This window comes from Littorina saxatilis, linkage group LG3 (assembly GCF_037325665.1).
Source record: "Littorina saxatilis isolate snail1 linkage group LG3, US_GU_Lsax_2.0, whole genome shotgun sequence".
Classification (NCBI taxonomy): Eukaryota; Metazoa; Mollusca; class Gastropoda; order Littorinimorpha; family Littorinidae; genus Littorina; species Littorina saxatilis.
In genome coordinates this window covers 50,440,956-50,463,185 of record NC_090247.1, presented here as the reverse complement: position 1 = coordinate 50,463,185, position 22,230 = coordinate 50,440,956, and the positions used below count along the sequence as shown (strand labels likewise).

The window sequence follows — 22,230 nt, the reverse complement described above, 5'->3', positions numbered from 1 at the left end:
AGGCTTTCTACCTAAAAGTAAGGTCTTAAAAGGCGTAATTGTTAAATGGGGGGGGGGGGGGGGGGGGTATTAAAAGAAGGTTCCACTGTAGTAGAATTGCATGAGAATGCTGCCTACAGGCAGTTATCGCGTTTCACGTAAAAAAAAAGGGACACCTTGGAGTGCATGGATTGCAAAGGAAAAGATACACAACAGCTGACATTGTGCCCAACAAAGATGACACTTCCAGATGTACAAGTCAGAGATCCCACTCTACAAATTGGCGTGGGTTCGATCCCCACGTTAGGCGAGATATTTATTTCCCAGAGTTTACTTTGTGCAGACTCTCCTCGGTGTCCGAACAACCTCGTGTGCACGCATGCGCACGATAAAGAACCCAGGCTCGCAGCGAAAGTCTCAGGGCTTGCAAACATATAGATACGCATGCAGGAAAAAGAAAAACATGGGTAGCACCGTACTGTATGGTAGCTGGCATTCCCCAGAGAAAAAGCAACCCGAATTTCCATGAGGATAAGCTCACATATACTACATATTGTCCTTATCCTTAAGTCTTCATAATAAATTGTAAAGTCTTTTCCACCATACAGTTATTGTCTTTTAATAAACCAAGACAAAATAACTCTTGAATAATAGCTATATGTTGAAAGTCCACACTTTTAGCATCAAATAATAATCATTTAGAAAAATCCTCATTCAGACATACAACACACATATCTTTCAACTTGCACAGATTTCATGAATGGCCAACGTTTCAATACACAAAAAGCATCTGGCAAGAGAAATGTGAAAAAGCTCTTCTTCTTCATAAAAGTACAATCTAAATTTGCCAATACCGAGATACAGTTTAACTTTGCGAATATTTTGCATTTGAAGGGCACGCAAATGCAACCTGAAGATATAATCTAATTGTATCAATATTTTTCGTTTGAATATTGCATGCATCGCGAAACAATAAAATTGTGCTAGTAATTCTTTGAACGTTCAATTTAATTTATGTTGTGCAATAAACAGTCAGCATACGCGATAATCCCTTCACAATTGCGAAGACGTGCCACGAACTTCTTTTGCCCTCCCCTCTAGTTGTTCCAGCAAGAGGATCGTGTTTGTGTTCTCGTTACACGCTTAGCTGTCATGCGTTTCCTTTCAGCAAGCATCGCAAGCTAGCTTGCTGCAGGGTAGCTAAGTAGGCGAAAGTGTCCAAACAAGGAATTGTAAAAAGTTCAAGAACATTGGTTGACATAAAAAGTAGGTCGTCAGTGGAAAACCAACGGGATTGCAAAGCATGCAGCGGCGCTGTGTTCTCTTTCGCGCGAGCATCTCCACTTGGGTGCACTCATTCTCTCGCCAAATGACTGAGTGGTTGATTTTCATGTCCTCTTAGGACCAAGTTGGCCTATCTTGGGACAGGCAGAGTTAATATGCTATGTAACTCTCGCCAAATCCTTGTCGGTGGTATTTTGACCGAAATGCTCCTTCCTCGCTTTGCTCGCCAAACCCTGTACAGCCTTCCCGCCACTATGAAACGGCCGTCTGTTTGTCGCCAGGCTCTGATGTGCTGCACGTCCGCTGCGCTCGCAAAGGAGGAGGGGGGAGTCGGTGTTTGCCCAAGACACTGATCTGGAGGATCAGGTTGTTGGCTCCTGCTGGATTATCCCCTGTAAATCCCTTCCCCCTTCCTTCCTTCCTCCCGTTCATCCTTCCTTTTCTTTCTTTGTCTCTTTTCCTTTCCTGGAGTTGCGTTTCACATCGGAGAAAGGAAGATTGTGTTATGTTGCCAAACAACGTGCAAAAAAGGGACAACGCTGTGAAAGTGTTGTGGTCTGTCGGGGTTTTGGTAAGGTGGGGTGAAGAGGTGTTGTGGGGAAAGTGTGTGTGTGTGTAAGTGAGTGCGTGTGTGTATATGTGCGTGTGTGCGTGTGTGTGTGTGTGTGTGTGTGTGTGCGTGTGTGCGTGTGTATCTGTGTGTATGTATGAATGCATGTGTGTATATGTGCGTGTGTGCGTGTGTATGTGTGTGTGTGTTTGTGTGTGTGTGTGTGTGTGTGTGTGTGAGTACATACCCCCGTATGTCTCTGCGTGCATATCGAGAAAAAAAGAAACACACATAGGCAAGGAGTAATATAGGGTTAATCTAACAGTAAACAGTTGACCTCAGTCCGGCATTCGTGACCTCGTTCTTTCTTCGCCACGTCACCTTGGATATTTCCTAAGAATTTCACGTTGCCCATCCACCTTGACAAGGTTAAGAGATCACCGTCAGATAAAACACATCACCTCGCCGTAGCAGAGCAGACGTGATTCTGATTCCTTTGAATACGATCAAGTTGACCCCCAATAAAGGGTACCGCCGTACTGCGTGGCAGCTCGCTTTCCCCAGGGAGAAAGCAACCCGAAATTCCCCGAGGGTAACCTTACAGGACTATATAGAAAAATTATCTTTATCCTTATCTAAAGCAGACCTCTCCTTTACTACGATCACAGGAAGTTGCTGTATTTAGTCGAAAAAATACCGTTCAACTCTCCTCTGGTGCTGCCCTGCACTTCAGTGCGCCTCAACTTCTCTCTGTGCCTCTCTTTCTCGTTTCCCCCTCCTCTTTTTCACTCACCACTGCTGCAGCTAACTGGTAACAGCGAGAGGATTAGCACTATACTCCCATCCGAGCAGCGCTGTTTACCCGCTAAGGCGGTGGTACCCGGCATCAAAGATATACCAAAGGTAATTTCCCATTGGACGACACACAACCTTCAATGACGGACATTTGCTCGGCAAAATGGCCCCGCGATTCGTTGGCCGGTGTAAGGGAAAAGTTGCACCCGGGCAGGGAAAGAACACGGCCTCGGCGCCGATCAAACAGGTGACGACAAGATACCAAAAGGAGTAACTCTGACCTTTCACACGCCGCAACACTTTGAAGGTTACGTTTCGTCTACGCGCTCTAAGCTGTAGGAACATTGCACCCGGGATTTTGGGTTAGGTAGGCCCAGAAACTCACGGCTGTGGCTGACTGCAGAAGCACTACAAAAAAAAAAAGAACCAAAAAAAGAACAAAAAATCCACTCAAAAAATATTGGAATGTGTTGCTTACTCGCAAGAGGGCAGGTGATTGTTTGTGATTGGTGTCGCTGGCGACAGAACCCGAGGGAAAGGTCGAGGAGATCTCGGGAAGGTCACGTCAGGGCACCGGCCGGAAGTGACGTATACACGAGAGGTTTCTCAACATTCTACACCAGAATGACATGACAGAATGTTTCTCTATCTTTTCCTCGTTCGGCGGTATATTTTTGCTGGAATGTCTGTCCCTTCCAGTTTGAATGTTTGACATTTGTGACCCTCCACCACGAAATGAGTCGCATGTCACCTTTGCATGATTTTCATATTTTTACATTTCCCTAAAGAGTTTTTTATGCTCTATCCAGTGGTGAAAACCGTTTTAGAAAAGAGCGAAAACTGTTTGAGTTATAAGCCTGTGACTAAGGTGACCCTCACACTGTTACCAGACACTCCCCGGACTTATATTAAAGGCAGAGTAAGCCTCCCGTAAACCATCACAGATACGGTCAGGCTTTTACACACAGTACAAACACCCTTTCATTTAAACACTCACCAATTGAGAACATCCTAGGTGCCCTCCGAAAAGAGCGAACAATTTTCAAAGAATTTATTTTTGCGTGGTTTATCTTACCCCTGAGCCATCGTGAACCCGTGTGATCCAGTTTTCCCTTTTCACAATGCAGTCGTCATAGTTAGTCATTTGAATGCGACTCGACGTGAGCTTATCTACAATAGCACTTTTCTTTATGCACGAAACAACGGCTGTGGTTCACAAGAACTCTAGCGATGGCTTTTGACTGTTGAGAGGAACGGCGATTTGCACTGATAAACCGGCCGTCGTCTGCTACGACCCTTGCGTGACCCTGCTTCCGGGCTTTTCTTTTTTTAAACTTTCACAACTTCGAATTGTTCTGATCTTGTCTTCATGAAAAACGAATTCTTTTATGATTAAAGAATGTTTGTGTAACAAGCTGTCAATTCATTATTTAGATTTTAAAAGTTAGGTCTAGCGCAAAAACGAGGCGCCGTTGTTGTTAACGGAACAAGTCTACGAAAATAAATTCTTGGAAAATGTCTCACGCTCGACAGAAAGCAGCCAGGATGTTCCCGTTCGGTGAGCGTTCAAATGGAAGTATGCTTGTACTGTATTTAGACGCTCGGGGAGCTCTGTGATGGTTTACGGGAGGCTTACTGTGCCTTTAAGCCTAGCGCAGAACCTCGAGGTGACATGCGACTCATTTCGTGGTGGAGGGTCACATTTCTGCCAATCTGCTGTTTATTTCATCGTAATGTATCACCTGTGTTGTTGTTTTTAGGAAAACATGTAACTGGGCTATACCTGGCTAAGCTTGCCGTCACTTGCCAATAAAGGTCTGTTACTTGTGCAATAACGTGACTCAATTTTTGAGATTATTTAATTGTTGTTGTTTTGTTTAAGATATAATTTGTTTTAACAATTTGCTATTGCAAAGTAAAAAACCACATGACCTTTGAGTCAAGTTTAAAAAATACAAGGCTTGACGCACACAGCAAAACGTTTCTAACCAGTCATATCTGACCTCAAAAACAAGCACCAACAGCATCGTGATCTAATAACTAATTGATCGCTCACACATTTGGAATGAAGTGCGCCTCTTTCGAACACACTCCAATTCTAGAGATTACGCCACCTAATCATGCAGCAAAACTTCAAGAGCATTTGTCCCTCAAAAACGGGAAACACTTGCTCTCTCTCCTTTTTGCTTTGAGCACTTCCAGAAGTGCAGACGTGAGATGACGCTATCAAGCGGGAGGAGTTGACAGCATGTCAGATACTGTGAGGTATGCAGAGAGACACAGTTTAACGTCGAAGTGACATGCAAGAGTTGGTCTGCATCTGCTGCCGTAATGATCCAAATCTGTTCATTTTCTATTTCAGTTCAAACAAATGATTCATCGTCGACGTTTAAGTTCAACCCCAGAAGTTTATTAGCTTCAAATGAATAAGTAAATGACCATGTAAAAGCTCTGCAAACGCTGGCGGAAAAAAACCCAAACCATAACAAAACGCTGGCTGGGAAAGATAGCAGTAAGACCACCAACACAGAACAAAATGAATGACGTATCTTTACACTTCAGTACACATCACTGACAACAACAAAAATTCGTTGACATGCTGCGTCTGCTTTTTAAACATAAATCCGAGGATCCGAAGCAAATGACAAGAATTAACCTCTTGTCTTTCAAGAGGAAGAAAAAAATAAGGACTGGTCATGGATGGCAATTTATTGTGGCATTAACCTTGAAGGCCGGCACAGACCGACCTTATTTTGCTTTCATTTGGGAGAGTCATGGCGCGAGGAGGTGCCCTAATCTGCCAGCCAGATGGGGCGCTGCAAGGATGCGTAGTGTCGACGTTTGCTTTTCCCTCGCCCCCTTTACCTCGTTCGATGCATGTGCACGCGCACAAACCTCAGCGCGCGCCCGCGCGCATACATATCAGCCAGGGGCGCATGCTCGGGAATGGAATGGGCGTGTTCCCCAGAGTGCAGTCCCTTGGACGGACAAGAACTGAGTAGAGGGCGCTGGGGGTCTGAACAAACATGGCGGCCAGTGTCCTTCGCCCCCCAAGAGTCGGTCTCGCCTTTCCAATTTTCTCCTTGGCGATCGCTTCGCATCGGGCCAAACTGCTGTGACGTAGAGCAGGCCAAGGGGCACGAGGGGTAGGACGTTACGAGGGGCAGAGGCGGACTAGGTACTTGTGTCTGAACCCTTCCAGAACTCTCCTCCTGTGTCGTGGCGGTCCTACAGTCTTCACCCCCCCCCCCCCCCATGGGAGACCCCCCGAGCCGCCCGCGCTTGCAAGCCCCCCTTGTCGTCTGCCTTTCAATCAATTTGTCATTTTGACGTCTGCTGTGATCCCCCCTCGCGATGCCCAGGGAGCGGCGTCTTTTACATGGCGTCATTGATAAGAAGCGTGGGGGCCCCGGGTATAATGCTTGCCATCAGTGATCTCAACGTCTTGAAGCTCGCGGACATTACCTCGGGGAGCGAGCTTAATCCCGGGGCTAGACCGCCACCAAATGGCCGAATCAGGAGCCCAGCAGATGGTGCCGGCTCCCCCTCCAGCCCAATAAAATGTCCCGGCACTTATTGAGGCGAACGGTGGTATACGGAAGTTGGGGTCAAGGGGCCAGTCATTGTGTCACTGCTCAACCCCGGCCCTCTGCGTGGCAAGGGACGTAACTTTGAAACTCACCCTTTTCCCTTCGCTCTCTTTCTCTCCTCTCGATCTTTTTCTTCTCGTTTCTCTTCTTGTGCGGAATTGCGTCCTATGGCTCCTACTGAGGACCCGTTTCATTCGTTCCTTTTGCTCGGCCTTCTCCCCGGACCCTTAAAACCTTTCCCTTCTTTTTTTGGTCTTTTTTTGTGTGTGCAAGTGTCGCTCCTTTGCCTTCTGCTTTAGACATTTCCTCCCCTTTTCTTTCTTCGCAATATTGATCTCCCCTTTTCTCCAAGTTGCTCCCTTGTCTGCGAGTCAGGGCTGATTTACCCCCCTTTGTCAAAGCGACCGACGGGCCTTAATTGGAAGATTAAGTTGCCGGCTCCCCAAGCTTTATGGCTAGAGCCCGGCTGAAGTACACTGGAAATTGGAACGGAAGATATAGCACAGAGCAGAGGAACACATTGACAAGAGCGACACTGTAAGCCCCTAAAAGAGATATGATTTCATAAAGAGGGCGAGAAATTAGATGGAGATATGGAGATTACAAGTGTATTTCATGCTCGCAGCTAGATCCTTGAATCAGTCCAATTCCACGGCCCCCTCCACTGTAGAAAATTGACGGGAATCCCTCAGGCCTTCGACTTGAGCGCAATGATCAAAAGAAGGGTAGGGGGAACAACTCTTCGATTAAAAGTTTTGTTCGACCAGGCTGGTCTCCCTGGGCTTCGATTGTGTTCACTCTTTTCTTTTTATCTCTCTACCTCTCTAACTTGCTACGACAGATACATGCCTGCAGAAGACACAACATTGAAATGGTGTTGTCTTTTTTCTTTAATAAGAAGAACAGAATAAAGACATGATGAAGTTTAGAATAAAGAACGAAAAACGGTCAAAGAGCTAGAAATAGGAAGTTGCAATAAATGGGAATAGGAGAGACACTTTAAATGAGACGAAAAATAAGGTCAAAGAGTAGAAAAAAAAGAAGGAGATGAAAATGGAAGAATTAGCTGAATGGAAGTGGGATGGTGGGGGCAACGAGAAGACGACAAAGAAATGCATTATTATTGTTATAGCAGAAAACTCATCTTAAGCATAACGTAGGATTTCTTTCTCCAAACGTAGCAAGTCACACCAAAATTAAAGAACACATACCGGACTGACGACAAACAGTTTTACACACACGTACTTATACAACAGAAAACAAATCAAAACAGCTGAAAACATCCCGCGTTAGATATATGCAGGGACACATTCGGTCAGCTTTGCTTTTGTCGATACAAATTTTTGTTACACAGCTTCGCCAGGATGATTTGCCCAGGTGACAAAGTGAACAAACATGTCACCACGCCGCACTGCTCAGGTCGCGTGCCACCCCGAGCAGATGCCGCAGTAGCAAAACCCTCTCCGTACCGCCTGGGCCCCCCGGTACACTCCCCTCCACGACCGCCTAAACTGCCTACGTAATCATATCGTGTGGATCATGTGACGCGGCTGCGTGCGTCTGCATCCTTATGGATGTTTAGGTCACCTGGAAACTTATCTCGGCGGGCCCTCGTTTGTTTGCGTTTGTTGTGTCTGTTTGCCCACCGAATTTGCTGTCATTGAAAACACACACACATCTATTTGTGCGCGGAGACTGTTTGTGCATAATTTCCCTCCTACTTGCGCTGACAGTTGCCGACATTATTTGATGGCCGTGTATCGAGACAACACTCAGGGAAGGCAAAAATCGTTGGGTAAACACCGACGACTTTACCGCAACTGTCGGACGTTAATGCGCCTAACAAAGCGGCGATCTGAAGTGAGGATATCTCCTTTGAACGCAATTAGCCCTTAAGAACGCCCTTAATTTTGGAAGGTGTTTGTTACATTGGATGACTGACAGCTGTGATTTCTCCAAAGTTTCATTCACAATGTGGTTGCCCTGATGTTTTGGCGGATTTCGCGTCACGATTTAAGAACCTTAGTCAAATGAAGCGGAGGGCTATTTTTATCTTGAGATTTGTTCAAGAGCAAGGACAAGCTCTATAATGTTTGCTTTAAAGGACCTTTGGAGTTTGCACTTCTGATTTGATAAATATTCTGACAGGGATCATTTATAAACCCGTTGTTAAAACGTCAATGTGACAGGCCAGTTTGTTTTAGCTATGTGCTATGATGATTTGTATGACAATTGTCGAGATCTGCGTCAAAAGGATCTCTCAAGTCCTAGATATTCCTTTCTTGGTAGATGCACTTGAATATTAGTGGCAAGAAGACCAGACTTGATCATTTGGATTGCAGTCTAGTCTCAAGTTCTTCTCGGAAAAAGACGACAGTTAGGAATCTTAACATGGGCATTGCGCCCGACACTTCCTGAGTTAGCAAGGATAAAACAGAGATATATAACACTCAAAGACGTTACTTCAGGAGAAATAGGGCTTACGCATTGTCAGTCCTGCAGAAAGTGTATAGAGCATCATTTCTTGAACTACCCCCTAACAAAACAAAAAAACACACACAAAAAAACCAACAACAACCAACAGCACAAAAACTAACAAACAACAACAACCAAAAACAAACAAACAAAAAACAAACAAACAAACAAACAAACATGTTTTCTAATCTTAAAAAAAGCTTTGCTTGAAAGAAGGAAAATGCGGAAATTAAGACAATACTTTTGAACACAAAACAAATAAGAGATACCTTCCTTTTTTAATCACCATTTAGCCACACTATACAACTGTTTTGTATAGTACAGGCTCAGCTCATTGCACCAATGACATATACCGAGGAACCTGCCCTGGCTTCCAATTCTTGTTGACGACCACCTATACCCATTACAACCACCTCAAAAATTGCCCAACGCGATTCTTTAATATAAAACTCACTTTTTGCATGACGACCACCTGTCTATTAGAGGCACTTTTGGTTTCGACTTTTATCTAATTACGAACGGACGGACGAGCGAACAAGAAAAGAAAGAAGGCAAACGACCTTTCCCTTGATCAGCAGACGCTGCAATAATTCGAGGAAGTCAGGAGACTGTCTCAGATTGCCTGCAAGACGGTGCACACGCGGAATCCACAGGCGACAATAGCCCGAGTGTCAAGCCAGACGACAAGCACAAACGTCTCGAGCAAACAGGTTAAGAGTCACCCTACCCGGCCCTCATCCCAGATCAAACACGACACCCGAGACGACCCAGTCGCCATTAGATCCTCACCTGACCGCCATTGTCTCAAACGCCAGAGGGCGCGACGAAGCCACTATCAGGTCACGTGTCTCCCACTGGTTCACGTGACTCTCCAAAATCGATCTCTGGTTGCTCCTGCGCCAACGGTGGGAAGGGAAAGGCGGAAGACAAACAGAGGGAAGGAAAGAGAACTCGTATCTCTCGCAAGCTCGTGTTTGCTCAGACGGATATCGGACGAGCATCGGACAAGATGGGTGCTTGGGCCGATACAAACAGGCAGAGAGATGCACACCGATAGGATTGCCCACGGAAAAAGGACACGATTGCCGGGGATGGCATAAAAAATGTCTGAGCAAAATCATACTGCGATTTGCAGCAGTGGCATACAGATACTGCGGGAAGATTGAGCTACAATATGGACGGAGCAGTTCCTTTATAACTGGAACAAACAGTAGGGGTTGAGCACAGCCAATGATGGTGCTATAGAAAAAACACCATGGCTGGAAACACACACACGCACGCACGTGCACACCAACCAACAAGCGGTAATATACGGCAGCGTACAACATGTCCACAGAGAGAGAGAGAGAGAGAGAGAGAGAGAGAGAGAGAGAGAGAGAGAGAGACAGACAGAGAGAGAGACAGAGAGAGACAGAGACAGAGAGACAGAGACAGAGAGACAGAGACAGAGACAGAGAGTGACAGACAGAAAGACAGACAGAAAGACAGAGAGACAGGCAGACAGACAGACAGACAGACACAGGCAGATCAAAAGACAGATAACGCTAAGCCAAAAGCAAAACAAAACCTACTTTTCCAGCCACAAGAGCTTCACACAAAATAGCAACAACGAAGGCGGATCACCAACATCAACCACCATCGCGACAACAACACAGCAATAACGGTCGCACCAGTCCCTAAAGTGACGACAACAGTCGCTAGCATCACTAGCACGTGCACCCTAAGGCAGTGTTTGTGTCGGTGACAGCGAGCTGTGTTTGAGACACTCATCACTGGCCTTGAAACGCCCTCTTGTTCTTTTTCACAGACTCAGGCACTCAACAGTCCGATCCACTGAATATCAGCAGCTGCATTAGACGTAAGCTGCCGAAAATCGGTTTGTTTTTATAATCTTTGTACGTTTGCATGTTAGTGCGAGGTTGGTCCAGAAATGATGGAGAGAGAGAAAGAGAGAGAGAGAGAGAGAGAGAGAGAGAGAGAGAGAGAGAGAGAGAGAGAGAGAGAGAGAGAGAGGGAAAGAGAGAGAGAGAGAGAGAGGGAAAGAGATAGAGTGAGAGTGTGAGAGAATGTTGACTGATAAGTAAGGAATCGATCACGTCAGAGAGCTGTGCGTGACACATTTTGCGACAGGACTTGACAGAAATAATAGCATCCACTCTAACAAAACCAGTTGCAAATAAACCGTGAAATAAATAGGTGCAAACTCCAGATATGTGAATCTTTAACAATTTGACCGTATAAAATACATCTCAAACTAATCAGATTTTTAAAGATTGCAGCTTTCCAAAGTTTCAACCACGAGTGTCAGTCACAATCATGGAAACACACATAAGGATGGGAAGACAACACGAAACTTTCCACACACACACACACAAAGAGAACCCAACACTTTCCGTTCATTCTTGTCTCGCCACCCTGACACCCCCACCCTATCCTACCTCTCTCCGCCCATCAATCCAGAAGAGAACTCTGAAAAATCATAAAAAAAGAGGGAGGGAGGGAGGGAACAGGAAGATAAACAACCAGAAGACAAGAACGTTAGCCTTCCCTCGATGGCGCGAGAGAGGCAACATATTGGCCAAAGACGGCTCGTTACACCATTTGTCAAGCGGCCGGCATCGGAACCGAGGGGGAGATATGGTTCTAGGGGGGTCGGGGGTCCCGGGAAAGGATATCTCTCCCCGAGGATCGACTAGCCCCCATTAGTGGCGAAATCTACCCCCACGCCAGGGACGTATAACTGCTGCTGGAAGGTTTACGAAGAAGGGGGGACTTTGCTGCTGATGGCGGACTTGGCGGCTCTTGTCTGCGGACGTGGCGCGTCCCTTGTCTCTCTGTTGGACCATCCCCTGGATGGTGTTTCCGGACTTGTTTCCATGGCCGACACCTTGGCGTTTCGGGGCCTCCGACTGCGGGCACATTCGTCGGTGACTGACGACGAAGGTTCACTTCTGTCCCAAAAACGTTTTAGAATCTTATCTGTATAGTTCTTCTTTCTGTACTGTCGTCTTTCTTCTTCTTCTTTCTTTCCGATTTTTGTGCCTGGGGAAGACCCCAGTGGTCAAAACGTCGTGCTTTATTATTCGTTTCGTTTTATACGTGAGTACAGTATTGTTTTGTCGTTTTGTTTTAGATAACGTTGATGCTGGTTATACACTCCTTCTTCCGCGTTTGACCCACCATGCGTTACATTCGTAGACCGACAGATGCCGAAAAATGGACCATTGGGGGTCATCTGTTGTCTCGAGTTATGCGTTGTTTTCCAAAGGTTCCGGGGCCAGAGCTTCGACCTTTTTACTGCGTGGATTGAGCAGTCCTGGAGAATGCTGACTGACAGTTCAAGTTATATGCTTCGAATAGCAACTCTGGGCTGCGACACGGCTCAAAACGGCTTGAGTAGCTAAGAAAGAAAGACACCGTCACCGGAACATCCTTGTAAAGCTTCATATTAATTGGGCGAAGTCGACTTCGCGAAATCTACTTCTCGAAACTCACTGAAAATTGCTTTGACACTGAAGCTTAAATAAAACGACTTATCGAAGTTAACTTTGGGCTCACTTTAAGGACGACCTTTAGATGACTATTCTTTCGTAAAATGCAAGCCAACTAATCTGCAACGATATACCTGTACCCCTGGGTTGAACTGAGAAAGGAAACAAACTTGCACCTGTCTCGGATAGCAAGCTGCTAAGGTGCTCCGCTCACATATGTAACTTCAGCAGGACTGACGACGCACTGCAGATTATCCCAGCCCGCTACACGTAGCATGAAAGGAAAACAGGCCAAGTAGCCTACTCGTCATAATCCCTATCGCGGCATAAATAATAGGCAGTGCGTCGGCTGTGCCGCTGAAACTGCGCAGGTATATTCTGCCCATAAAGAGACGATAATAAGCACACACCATGCCAATAACCTACAAACCAACCAACCAACCAACCAACCTCTGGACTGTGACACAGCTCAAAATCGACTTGAGAGTGTCAGAGCTAGGGTGCCACCCCAGGTCCCCGGGCAGCGGTGGCGGCGGCAGGAAAAGGGGGTGTAAAGCACACGCTGTGACAGACGCGCGCTTCGCGTGTCACGTGCCGAGCATGCAGAAAAAGCGCGCGCCCTTCGCGTGCTACTGGGCGTCAATTTGCGGCAAGTGTTCCCTGACCGCCGGTAGAAAGCACCGCTCCCTGCCAGCTCACGACGTCGGGGACACCTTCTGGGAAAGATACCCAGAAGGGGGAGGGGGGCGGTGATGGTGGACGAGGGGGGGGGGGGGGGGCGGTGCAGGGAAGAGACACTGGGAGAGGGGAAGGAAGACTGAAGGTAGAGCAGGGATGATAGTTGTACTTATTCCAGCGTCGCGGACGACGCTGGTATCTGTGGTTGGGAAGAACGTGCCTGTGGAGAATTAGTCTCCAAGCCAAAGCGCGCTGACTCTCCAAGCCAAAACAATTTCAAAGCTGAAAAAAAAATGTACAAAATTTACGCGAAACGATTAAACACAGCTTTCGGGTGTTTTTTTTAATCTAAGATGTACATAAATATACCACTCCGACCATAAGGAAAAGAAAAAAAGACACACACAAAAAAAAGACCGAGAGGAGCCGAGTCAATCCGAGACCAACCGAGAGGACGTGTTTCGCGCCGTTTCGACGTCGTTTGTTCAGATGCGGCCGGTTGGATCAGTTGCGGTCATACAGGGGCGCCTTGCACAAGAAAAGATCTTCAACAATCCCGATCATCATCATGGTACAATAATGTTTTGTGCGCCCCCATGTATGTGTTCTGTGCTAATAATGCACAGTTGTGAAATGTCCGTACACATTTTGTGGCACTATGTAATTGTTAGTGCATCCTCCTGCGGATGCTTCGTGCTAAAAATGCACTTCCATTAAAATATTGTACGCTCATGTCAGTAATATATTTTCAATTGTTTCTCTGTCAATTTCAAGTGTTTGTTTCCAATTACTTCAGTATCTCCCTGTTGCAATTCCAGGTGATTCATTATGCATGTGCCAATTTGAGGTGTTTAATTCTGATTCCTGTATTTACAGTGTAAAATTAAAACTATTGTTTTCAAACATTCCTATGACACCTGGTAATGGTTCTGTGGTTTTGTTTTTAATTTGTATTTTGTTTTTCTGCAATAAATATTTGAAATGGATCTGAGGCCGACTTACTACTTTTAGCACTCTTTTTCACCACATTCCCACGTACAGATATTGCAATATCAACTCTTCCTTTCTACCTGTTTCAAACAAGCTCTATTTTTTAATTAAAAAGTTTTTACTAAATGTCTTAACATAGAGGGGGGAATCGAGACGAGGGTCTTGGTGTATGTGCGTGTGTGTGTGTGTGTGTGTGTGTGTGTGTGTGTGTGTGTGTGTGTGTCTGTCTGTCTGTGTATGTGTCTGTCTGTCTGTCTGTGTATGTGTGTGTAGAACGATTCAGACTAAACTACTGGACCGATCTTTATGAAATTTGACATGAGACTTCCTGGGAATGATATTCCAGGACGGTTTTTTTTTGTGTGTTTTTTTTTAAACGTCTTTTATGACGTCATATCCGGCTTTTTTGTACAAGTTGAGGCTGCACTGTCACACCCTCATTTTTCAATCAAATTGATTGAAATTTTGGCCAAGCAATCTTCGACGAAGGCCGGACTTCCGTATTGCATTTCAGTTTGGTGGCTTAAAAATTAATTAATGACTTTGGTCATTAAAAATCTGAAAATTGTAAAAAAATAAATAAATTATAAAGCGATCCAAATTTACGTTCATCTTATTCTTCATCCTTTTCTGATTCCAAAAACATATAAATATGTTATATTTGGATTAAAAACAAGCTCTGAACATTAAAAATATAAAATTATGATCAAAATTAAATTTCCGAAATCGTTTTAAAAACTATTTCATCTTATTCCTTGTCGGTTCCTGATTCCAAAAACATATAGATATGATATGTTTGGATTAAAAACACGCTCAGAAAGTTAAAACGAAGAGAGGTACAGTAAAGCGTGCTATGAAGCACAGCGCAACCGTTACCGCGCCAAACAGGCTCGTCACTTTCACTGCCTTTTGCACTAGCGGCGGACTACGTTCAGTTTCATTCTGTGAGTTCCACAGCTTGACTAAATGTAGTAATTTCGCCTTACGCGACTTGTTTTTTCTTGTGGCTGTTTGATCAATTCATAGCAAGCATTGACTGAAATAAACAATTTATATATCCAGCACAACATGCAATTCATTGACTTTTGACCCTAACCTTTTAATTTTAACACTTCCCAAAATAAATCTTTGGTGGACATTGCATCGACGCTGTTCATTTTGAATGAACATTTTTCTTGTGTTGAAATGTGGAGAGATTGGAGGTTGTCGTGGCTTAAATGAGTTAAGATTTGATAGAGACAATCTAGACATATGACCAAACTTTGACGACCGTGTGGTGGAGGGGATGGGGGGGGGGGGTAGTGGTGGTGGGGGGAGACACTCGTTACTGGGAGAGGGTAAGGAAGGCAGAAAGTAGAGCAGTGATTATATGTTGAAATGTGGAGAGGTAGGAGGCTGTCGCTAATTTAAGCTTAGATTTGATACAGACTTTGAAGGAAAATCCAGAAACATGACAAAAAGTAGTCGAGTGTGTAGTGGAGGGGATGGGGGGGGGGGGGGTGGGGAATAGTGGTGGTGGGGGGAGACACTGGAAGAGGGGAAGGAAGAGAAAAAGTAGGACAGGGATGATATGTTGACACGTTGAGAGATAGGAGGTTGTCGCTCAAAGTAAGCTAAGATTTGATACAGACATGGGAATAAAATCCGGAAACATGACCAAGACTAGTGTGATGGACGGGATGGGGGATGGGGTGGTAGTGGTGGTAGGGGGAGACACTGGGAGAGGGGAAGGAAGACAGAAGGTAGGCCAGGGATGATATGTTGAAATGTTAAGAAATAGGAGGTCGTCGCTATAAGGCCCGCTAAGATTTGATACAGACTTTCGAGGACAATCCAGAAACATGACAAAGGTAGTCGAGTGTGTAGTGGAGGGGTTGGGGGGTTGGTAGTAACGGTGGGAAGAGACACTGGGAGAGTGGAAGGAAGACAGAAGGTAGGACAGGAATGATAGATTGAAACGCGGAGAGATATCGATAGGAGGTTGTCGCTAAGTTAAGCTAAGATTTGATACAGACTTTAAAAGACAATCTAGAAACATGACCAACACTTTGACGACCGTGTGGTCGAGATGGTGGTTGTGGCTGAGTGAGATAGACTTGACTGAAGGCCATCGAAAAGATTACCTCCAAAAGTCAAGAGAGACAACATAGCCGATCTAGGTTTCTGGTCATTGGGCCCCTGGTGAGAGAACAGACGGACTCAGTCTACCACGATAGAGGGCTTTCCATATCAATATTTCACGAACAACCACCGCTAGCCACCGACCAGCCTCAGGTATCAGGAGCTAGGGGAATATCGAGAACTGTGAGGTTTTTGGTCTGCGGACCACTGGCGAGAAAAGAACAGACGGACACAACTTTCTCTATCAAGAGTTTAAGACAGATCGAGTGCCCACCACCCGAAAGTGAACAACCACCATGCCACCTATAGCTAGCCACCGACCAGCCTCAGGTATCAGAAGGTAAAGGAATAAAGGAGGGCTCCGAGGTTTCTTGTCTTCAGACCACTGGCGAGGACACAGTCCATCGTGCAAGATGGCTTTCTCTATCAAGAATTCAAGACAAACTACCTACCACCCCAAAGTGAACAACCACCACGCCACCTAGCTAGCCACCGATCAGCCTCAGGTATCAGAAGGTAGGGGAATACGGAGGGCTCCGAGGTCAATGGCGAGAGAAGAACAGACGGACACAGTCCATCGTGATAGAGCGCTCTCTCTATCAAGAGTTGAAGACAGAGAAGCCGCCACCTTAAAGTGAACAACCACCACGCCACCTAGCTAGCCACCGATCAGCCTCAGGTATCAGAAGGTAGGGGAATACGGAGGGCTCCGAGGTCAAAGGCGAGAGAAGAACAGACGGACACAGTCCATCATGATAGAGGGCTCTCTCTATTAAGACTTAAAGACAGAGAAGCCGCCACCTTAAAGTGAACAACCACCACGCCACCTAGCTAGCCACCGATCAGCCTCAGGTATCAGAAGGTAGGGGAATACGGAGGGCTCCGAGGTCAATGGCGAGAGAAGAACAGACGGACACAGTCCATCGTGATAGAGCGCTCTCTCTATCAAGACTTAAAGACAGAGAAGCCGCCACCTTAAAGTGAACAACCACCACGCCACCTAGCTAGCCACCGATCAGCCTCAGGTATCAGAAGGTAGGGGAATACGGAGGGCTCCGAGGTCAATGGCGAGAGAAGAACATACGGACACAGTCCATCGTGATAGAGCGCTCTCTCTATCAAGAGTTGAAGACAGAGAAGCCGCCACCTTAAAGTGAACAACCACCACGCCACCTAGCTAGCCACCGATCAGCCTCAGGTATCAGAAGGTAGGGGAATACGGAGGGCTCCGAGGTCAATGGCGAGAGAACATACGGACACAGTCCATCATGATAGAGGGCTCTCTCTATTAAGACTTAAAGACAGAGAAGCCGCCACCTTAAAGTGAACAACCACCACGCCACCTAGCTAGCCACCGATCAGCCTCAGGTATCAGAAGGTAGGGGAATACGGAGGGCTCCGAGGTCAATGGCGAGAGAAGAACATACGGACACAGTCCATCGTGATAGAGCGCTCTCTCTATCAAGAGTTGAAGACAGAGAAGCCGCCACCTTAAAGTGAACAACCACCACGCCACCTAGCTAGCAACCGATCAGCCTCAGGTATCAGAAGGTAGGGGAATACGGAGGGCTCCGAGGTCAATGGCGAGAGAAGAACAGACGGACACAGTCCATCATGATAGAGGGCTCTCTCTATTAAGACTTAAAGACAGAGAAGCCGCCACCTTAAAGTGAACAACCACCACGCCACCTAGCTAGCCACCGATCAGCCTCAGGTATCAGAAGGTAGGGGAATACGGAGGGCTCCGAGGTCAATGGCGAGAGAAGAACAGACGGACACAGTCCATCGTGATAGAGCGCTCTCTCTATCAAGAATGCAAGACAGAGAAGCCGCCACCTTAAAGTGAACAACCACCACGCCACCTAGCTAGCCACCGATCAGCCTCAGGTATCAGAAGGTAGGGGAATACGGAGGGCTCCGAGGTCAATGGCGAGAAAAGAACATACGGACACAGTCCATCGTGATAGAGCGCTCTCTCTATCAAGAGTTGAAGACAGAGAAGCCGCCACCTTAAAGTGAACAACCACCACGCCACCTAGCTAGCCACCGATCAGCCTCAGGTATCAGAAGGTAGGGGAATACGGAGGGCTCCGAGGTCAATGGCGAGAGAAGAACAGACGGACACAGTCCATCGTGATAGAGCGCTCTCTCTATCAAGAGTTGAAGACAGAGTAGCCGCCATCCCAAAGTGAACAAGCAGCATGCCATCAAGCCGGGCCCCTCATCAGCCCACGAGGCCAGAAAGGCTGGGGGAAACAGCTCCGTCCCCCGTCACAAGCACTTGCCACTTCCCCCTGTAAGGGATGGCCTCTTCGCGTGATGCCCGTCCCCTCCTAGTCCCACCGCTGGAACTTTTGCTGTGGCCTTACCCCCATTCTATTGCTCACTTTCTATCACTCTCTCTTCTGTCGCTCTCTCTCTCTCTCTCTCTCTCTCTCTTGGCGAAGATCAGAGTTTGTAACAGGGAGGCATCAGGAGACACGCACGAACACACATGTGTGCTCACTGAGGTTGGGGGGGGGGGGGCAGCAGGGAGGGAAGAAGAGTAACAGAGAAAGAGAGAGAGAGAGAGAGAGAGAGAGAGAGAGAGAGAGAGAGAGAGAGAGAGAGAGAGGAAGGGGGGAAGGGAAGGGAACAGAGAGAAAGAGAAAAAGCGAGAGAGAGCGTGTGTGTGTGTGTGTTTGCGTGTATATGCGTGCGTATGTACGAGCATTTGGCTGCGTGGGTAAGCGCGGGTACGTGTGTGTGTATATGCGTGCGAGCACACGCGCATGAATTCATGTGGGCACGTGTGTGTGCGTTCGATTGCGTGCGCATCAGTGTTCGTTCATCATTTTTTCTGTCTGTCTGCGCGTGCAAGTCTGCTTGAGGTCATATCTGAAGGATGACTTCCACGAACTTCAAAACACTGCCGCCAAACGTGGTCACAGGCACGGTTCGAGAGGGCAGGGATGGTTATTGCGTGATAGATGTGTAAAGCGCGTTTGATGAGAGGCTGGGGACCCGCCTCCCTTTTAGTCTGAAACGCTACTCTTCTTAGGGCAGAAAACTAATGGGCTTTGGGTGAGAGAGAGAGAGAGAGAGAAAGAGAGAGAGAGAGAGAGAGAGAGAGAGAGAGAGAGAGAGAGAGAGAGAGAGAGAGAGAGAGATCAGCAAAGAGGGGGGGGGGGGCATGGACAAAAGTATAAGGAGTAGGGGAGGAAGAGAGAGACTTTTACTGAGAGAGAGAGAGAGAGAGAGAGAGAGAGAGAAATAGGGAGGGATCGAGAGAGAGAGAGCTAAAGAGAGAGAGAGAGAGAGAGAGAGAGAGAGAGAGAGAGAGAGAGAGAGAGAGAGAGGGAGATAGAGAGAGAGAGAGGGGGAGATAGAGAGCGAAAGAGAGAGAGAGAGAGGAGGTCAGTTGGTGACAGAGAGAGAGAGACAGATAGACAGAAAGAGAGACAGAAGAAAGAGAGGGGGAGAACAGCAGAGAGGAAGAGACAGAGAAGACATTTGGGCTGGAGGGTTGGGGAGAGGATACTAAAGGCTAGGGGACACCAGAAAGATAGATAGATGGAGAGAGAGAGAGAGAGAGAGAGAGAGAGAGAGAGAGAGAGAGAGAGAGAGAGAGAGAGAGAGAGAGAGAGAGAGAGAGAGAGAGAGAGAGAGAGAGAGAGAGAGAATGAGATTTTCAAAACTTATTTCCTTGTATTATACTACAGAAACCTAAACGAACTAAAGATTACCTTTACATGAACAGTTCTACACAAAAAAAGTACACGTCAGAGATAACTTGTGAAATGCACTGAAAACACAGACTAAACTTCCCATGAATAAAATTACGGCGTTCAATGACTGTGCTCGGAAATAACTTGACGAATGTGATGGAAATCGTCAGTCAAATCGATTAGCATGACCATAAACTAATGATCATAAGTCAACAAACGAGAAAGGAAGAAATGACTAAAATGTCAAATAACATTTCACGGACGAAGAGACAAATAATCAATTTGGTTTTTGATAAATTATTCCAATTCTGATACAGACTATTCACATTTTAAGCCAGTGCGAACAGGAAGTCACAACCGCTCTTCCCTGAAAACCGGAAAGGGGTACCATAAAAATTTGGAGCATCGATAATGAAAGACATTATCCCTGAATCTGCAACATTTAGCGCATCACAGATGAAAAGGGAATGTCTATTTGCCGTGTCACATTTCAAAGGTATCAAACTCAGATCAACGATAATGAACAAATCAAGTTCGGACAGGAAGCGATTACCGTGTGACAACATGTTTTCATAAAAAAGACGAATTTGACTGGACTCTTGGGAGCGATGAAAAAGCCCCCCTCCGCTCTCGCCGAAACTGCGAACGATTAGATAGCGTGGTATAGAAAACTATCACGTAAATGAAACGGCCCAAAACTTCCAGGCTGTTTAGACATCAATTAACTTTTGCTCAGCGCTGGGTTGACAATCCAAGACAACAAGTAATAGGAAATCAGTAACTGACGTTGCAGGAGAGAGAGAGAGAGAGAGAGAGAGAGAGAGAGAGAGAGAGAGAGAGAGAGAGAGAGAGAGAGAGAGAGAGAGAGAGAGAGAGAGAGAGAGAGAGAGAGAGAGAGAGAGAGAGAGAGAGAGAGGGGCTCGGGATTTTGTGTGTCTTTTTCAAAAGAGATTTTCTCCGCTGTGGTTTTCATTTTCAGCTGTATTGTCTCGGACCCAGTAATAAAGTTTAATGCGTCGCCGTGCGTCTCCCTATGGCCGGCGTTTAGGAAATCTCATCATTTTCTCATCCATCCCGTGAATTGGCGAGAAGCCCATCAAAAAGCAGCGGGGGATGCTGGGAAATGAGCTGACATGATTTATATGGCCGGTGTTGCCTCCCCCTGGCCGGTTCGTAGCGACTTGGGGGAACCGTTAAACCCACTGATGCCCCCTCTGAGTCAACAAAAATCGCTCTGCGGCGTCCGACTAGCGGCTCCAGTCCTCTGTCTTTGGGACTTTTTTGCGTCTTTCCTGTCTTTTTGTTCTTCTTTCCTGTCCGATTCTCTTTCTCACTGTTTCCTTCCTTCTTTGCAACCTTCTTTTTTTTTGTTTTTTCTTCCGTGCTTTTTTCGTAATTTTTTTTGAATTTTTTTTCTTCCGTGCTTTCACTCTGTAATTTTCCTCCTTAAACTGCTTTGTTTCTGAGTTAACAAAAACCCGCTTGCGCTGTCCAGAAGCCACTTGCTCTATCCCTCTGTCTATGCAACGTTTTGCTATATTTTCCTTTCTTTTTTCGTTAGTTTCTTCTTCGGGTATGATTGTTCTTCTCTCTGTTATCTTCCTCTTCGACTATTTTTTTCTGACTGAATACAATTCACTCTGCGATGTCCTGCCACCGGCTCCAGTCTTCTGTGTTTGTAAAAGTCTTGTTCTATTTTATTCCCCTTTATTTTCTTCTGCGTTTTCTTTCACGCTGTCTTCCTCATCTACTTGCGTTTCTTCTGTTATCTTCTACGATTCTCCCCTCTATTTTCTTCTTTGACGAATCTCCCTCTCGTTCTTTCTCTCCCCACCCCCCCCCCCCCAACCCCCCTCTGACCGCCATTCTCTGTTGTATGTGTGCTAATTTTGCAACTCTTGCTTTCCAAGACAGGGGGTAGAATTTGTGGGCCCCGACTACGTTTTTCTTCCATTAACCTCGTTTTCATCGCTTGCTCTTAGCGGAAGTGGCGTTGGACCACGTGACCTTTTGTTTGCCCAATCGATCGACAGGAGGTTTCCTTCTTCCTGGACCTTTGAAAAGAAGTGTAGCTGATGACTGTCTGTTATCTTTCCCTTTTTTTCCTCTCAATCTCTCTCTCTTTGGCTCTCTCTCTCTCTCTCTCTCTCTCTCTCTCTCTCTCTCTCTCTCTCTCTCTCTCTCTCTCTCTCTCTCTGTCTTGTGTGTGTGTGTGTGTGTGTGTGTGTGTGTGTGTGTGTGTGTGTGTGTATGTATGTGTGTGTGTGTGTGTGTGTGTGTGTGTCTGTCTGTCTGTGTGTGTGTGTGTGTCTGTCTGTCTGTCTCTGTCTGTCTGTCTGTCTCTCTCTCTCTGTTTGTCTGTCTGTCGTTACAGTCTGTATTGTACATTTAAAGACAGTTTGTCAGTTGAGTTGTATTTTTGAAATGTTAACATTTATTGCTTTCGAGTTTTGCTAGCCCAGTTTAGATTAGGTGTTTTTGTGTTGTTTCTGATTTTGTTCTTCCCCCATTCCCCTTGGTTTGTCTATGGGTCTGTGGCCTTAGTACAATAAACCGTTCTGAGTTTTGAG

At 46.2% G+C, this 22,230-nt stretch overlaps 1 protein-coding gene across 12 annotated transcripts in view; it reads right to left on the bottom strand.

Annotated features, from left to right (window-relative positions):
* LOC138962567 (uncharacterized) overlaps positions 1-22,230 on the bottom strand; it is a 274,245-nt gene that overhangs the window by 1,380 nt on the left and 250,635 nt on the right. The gene's annotated exons all lie outside the window — the stretch shown is intronic.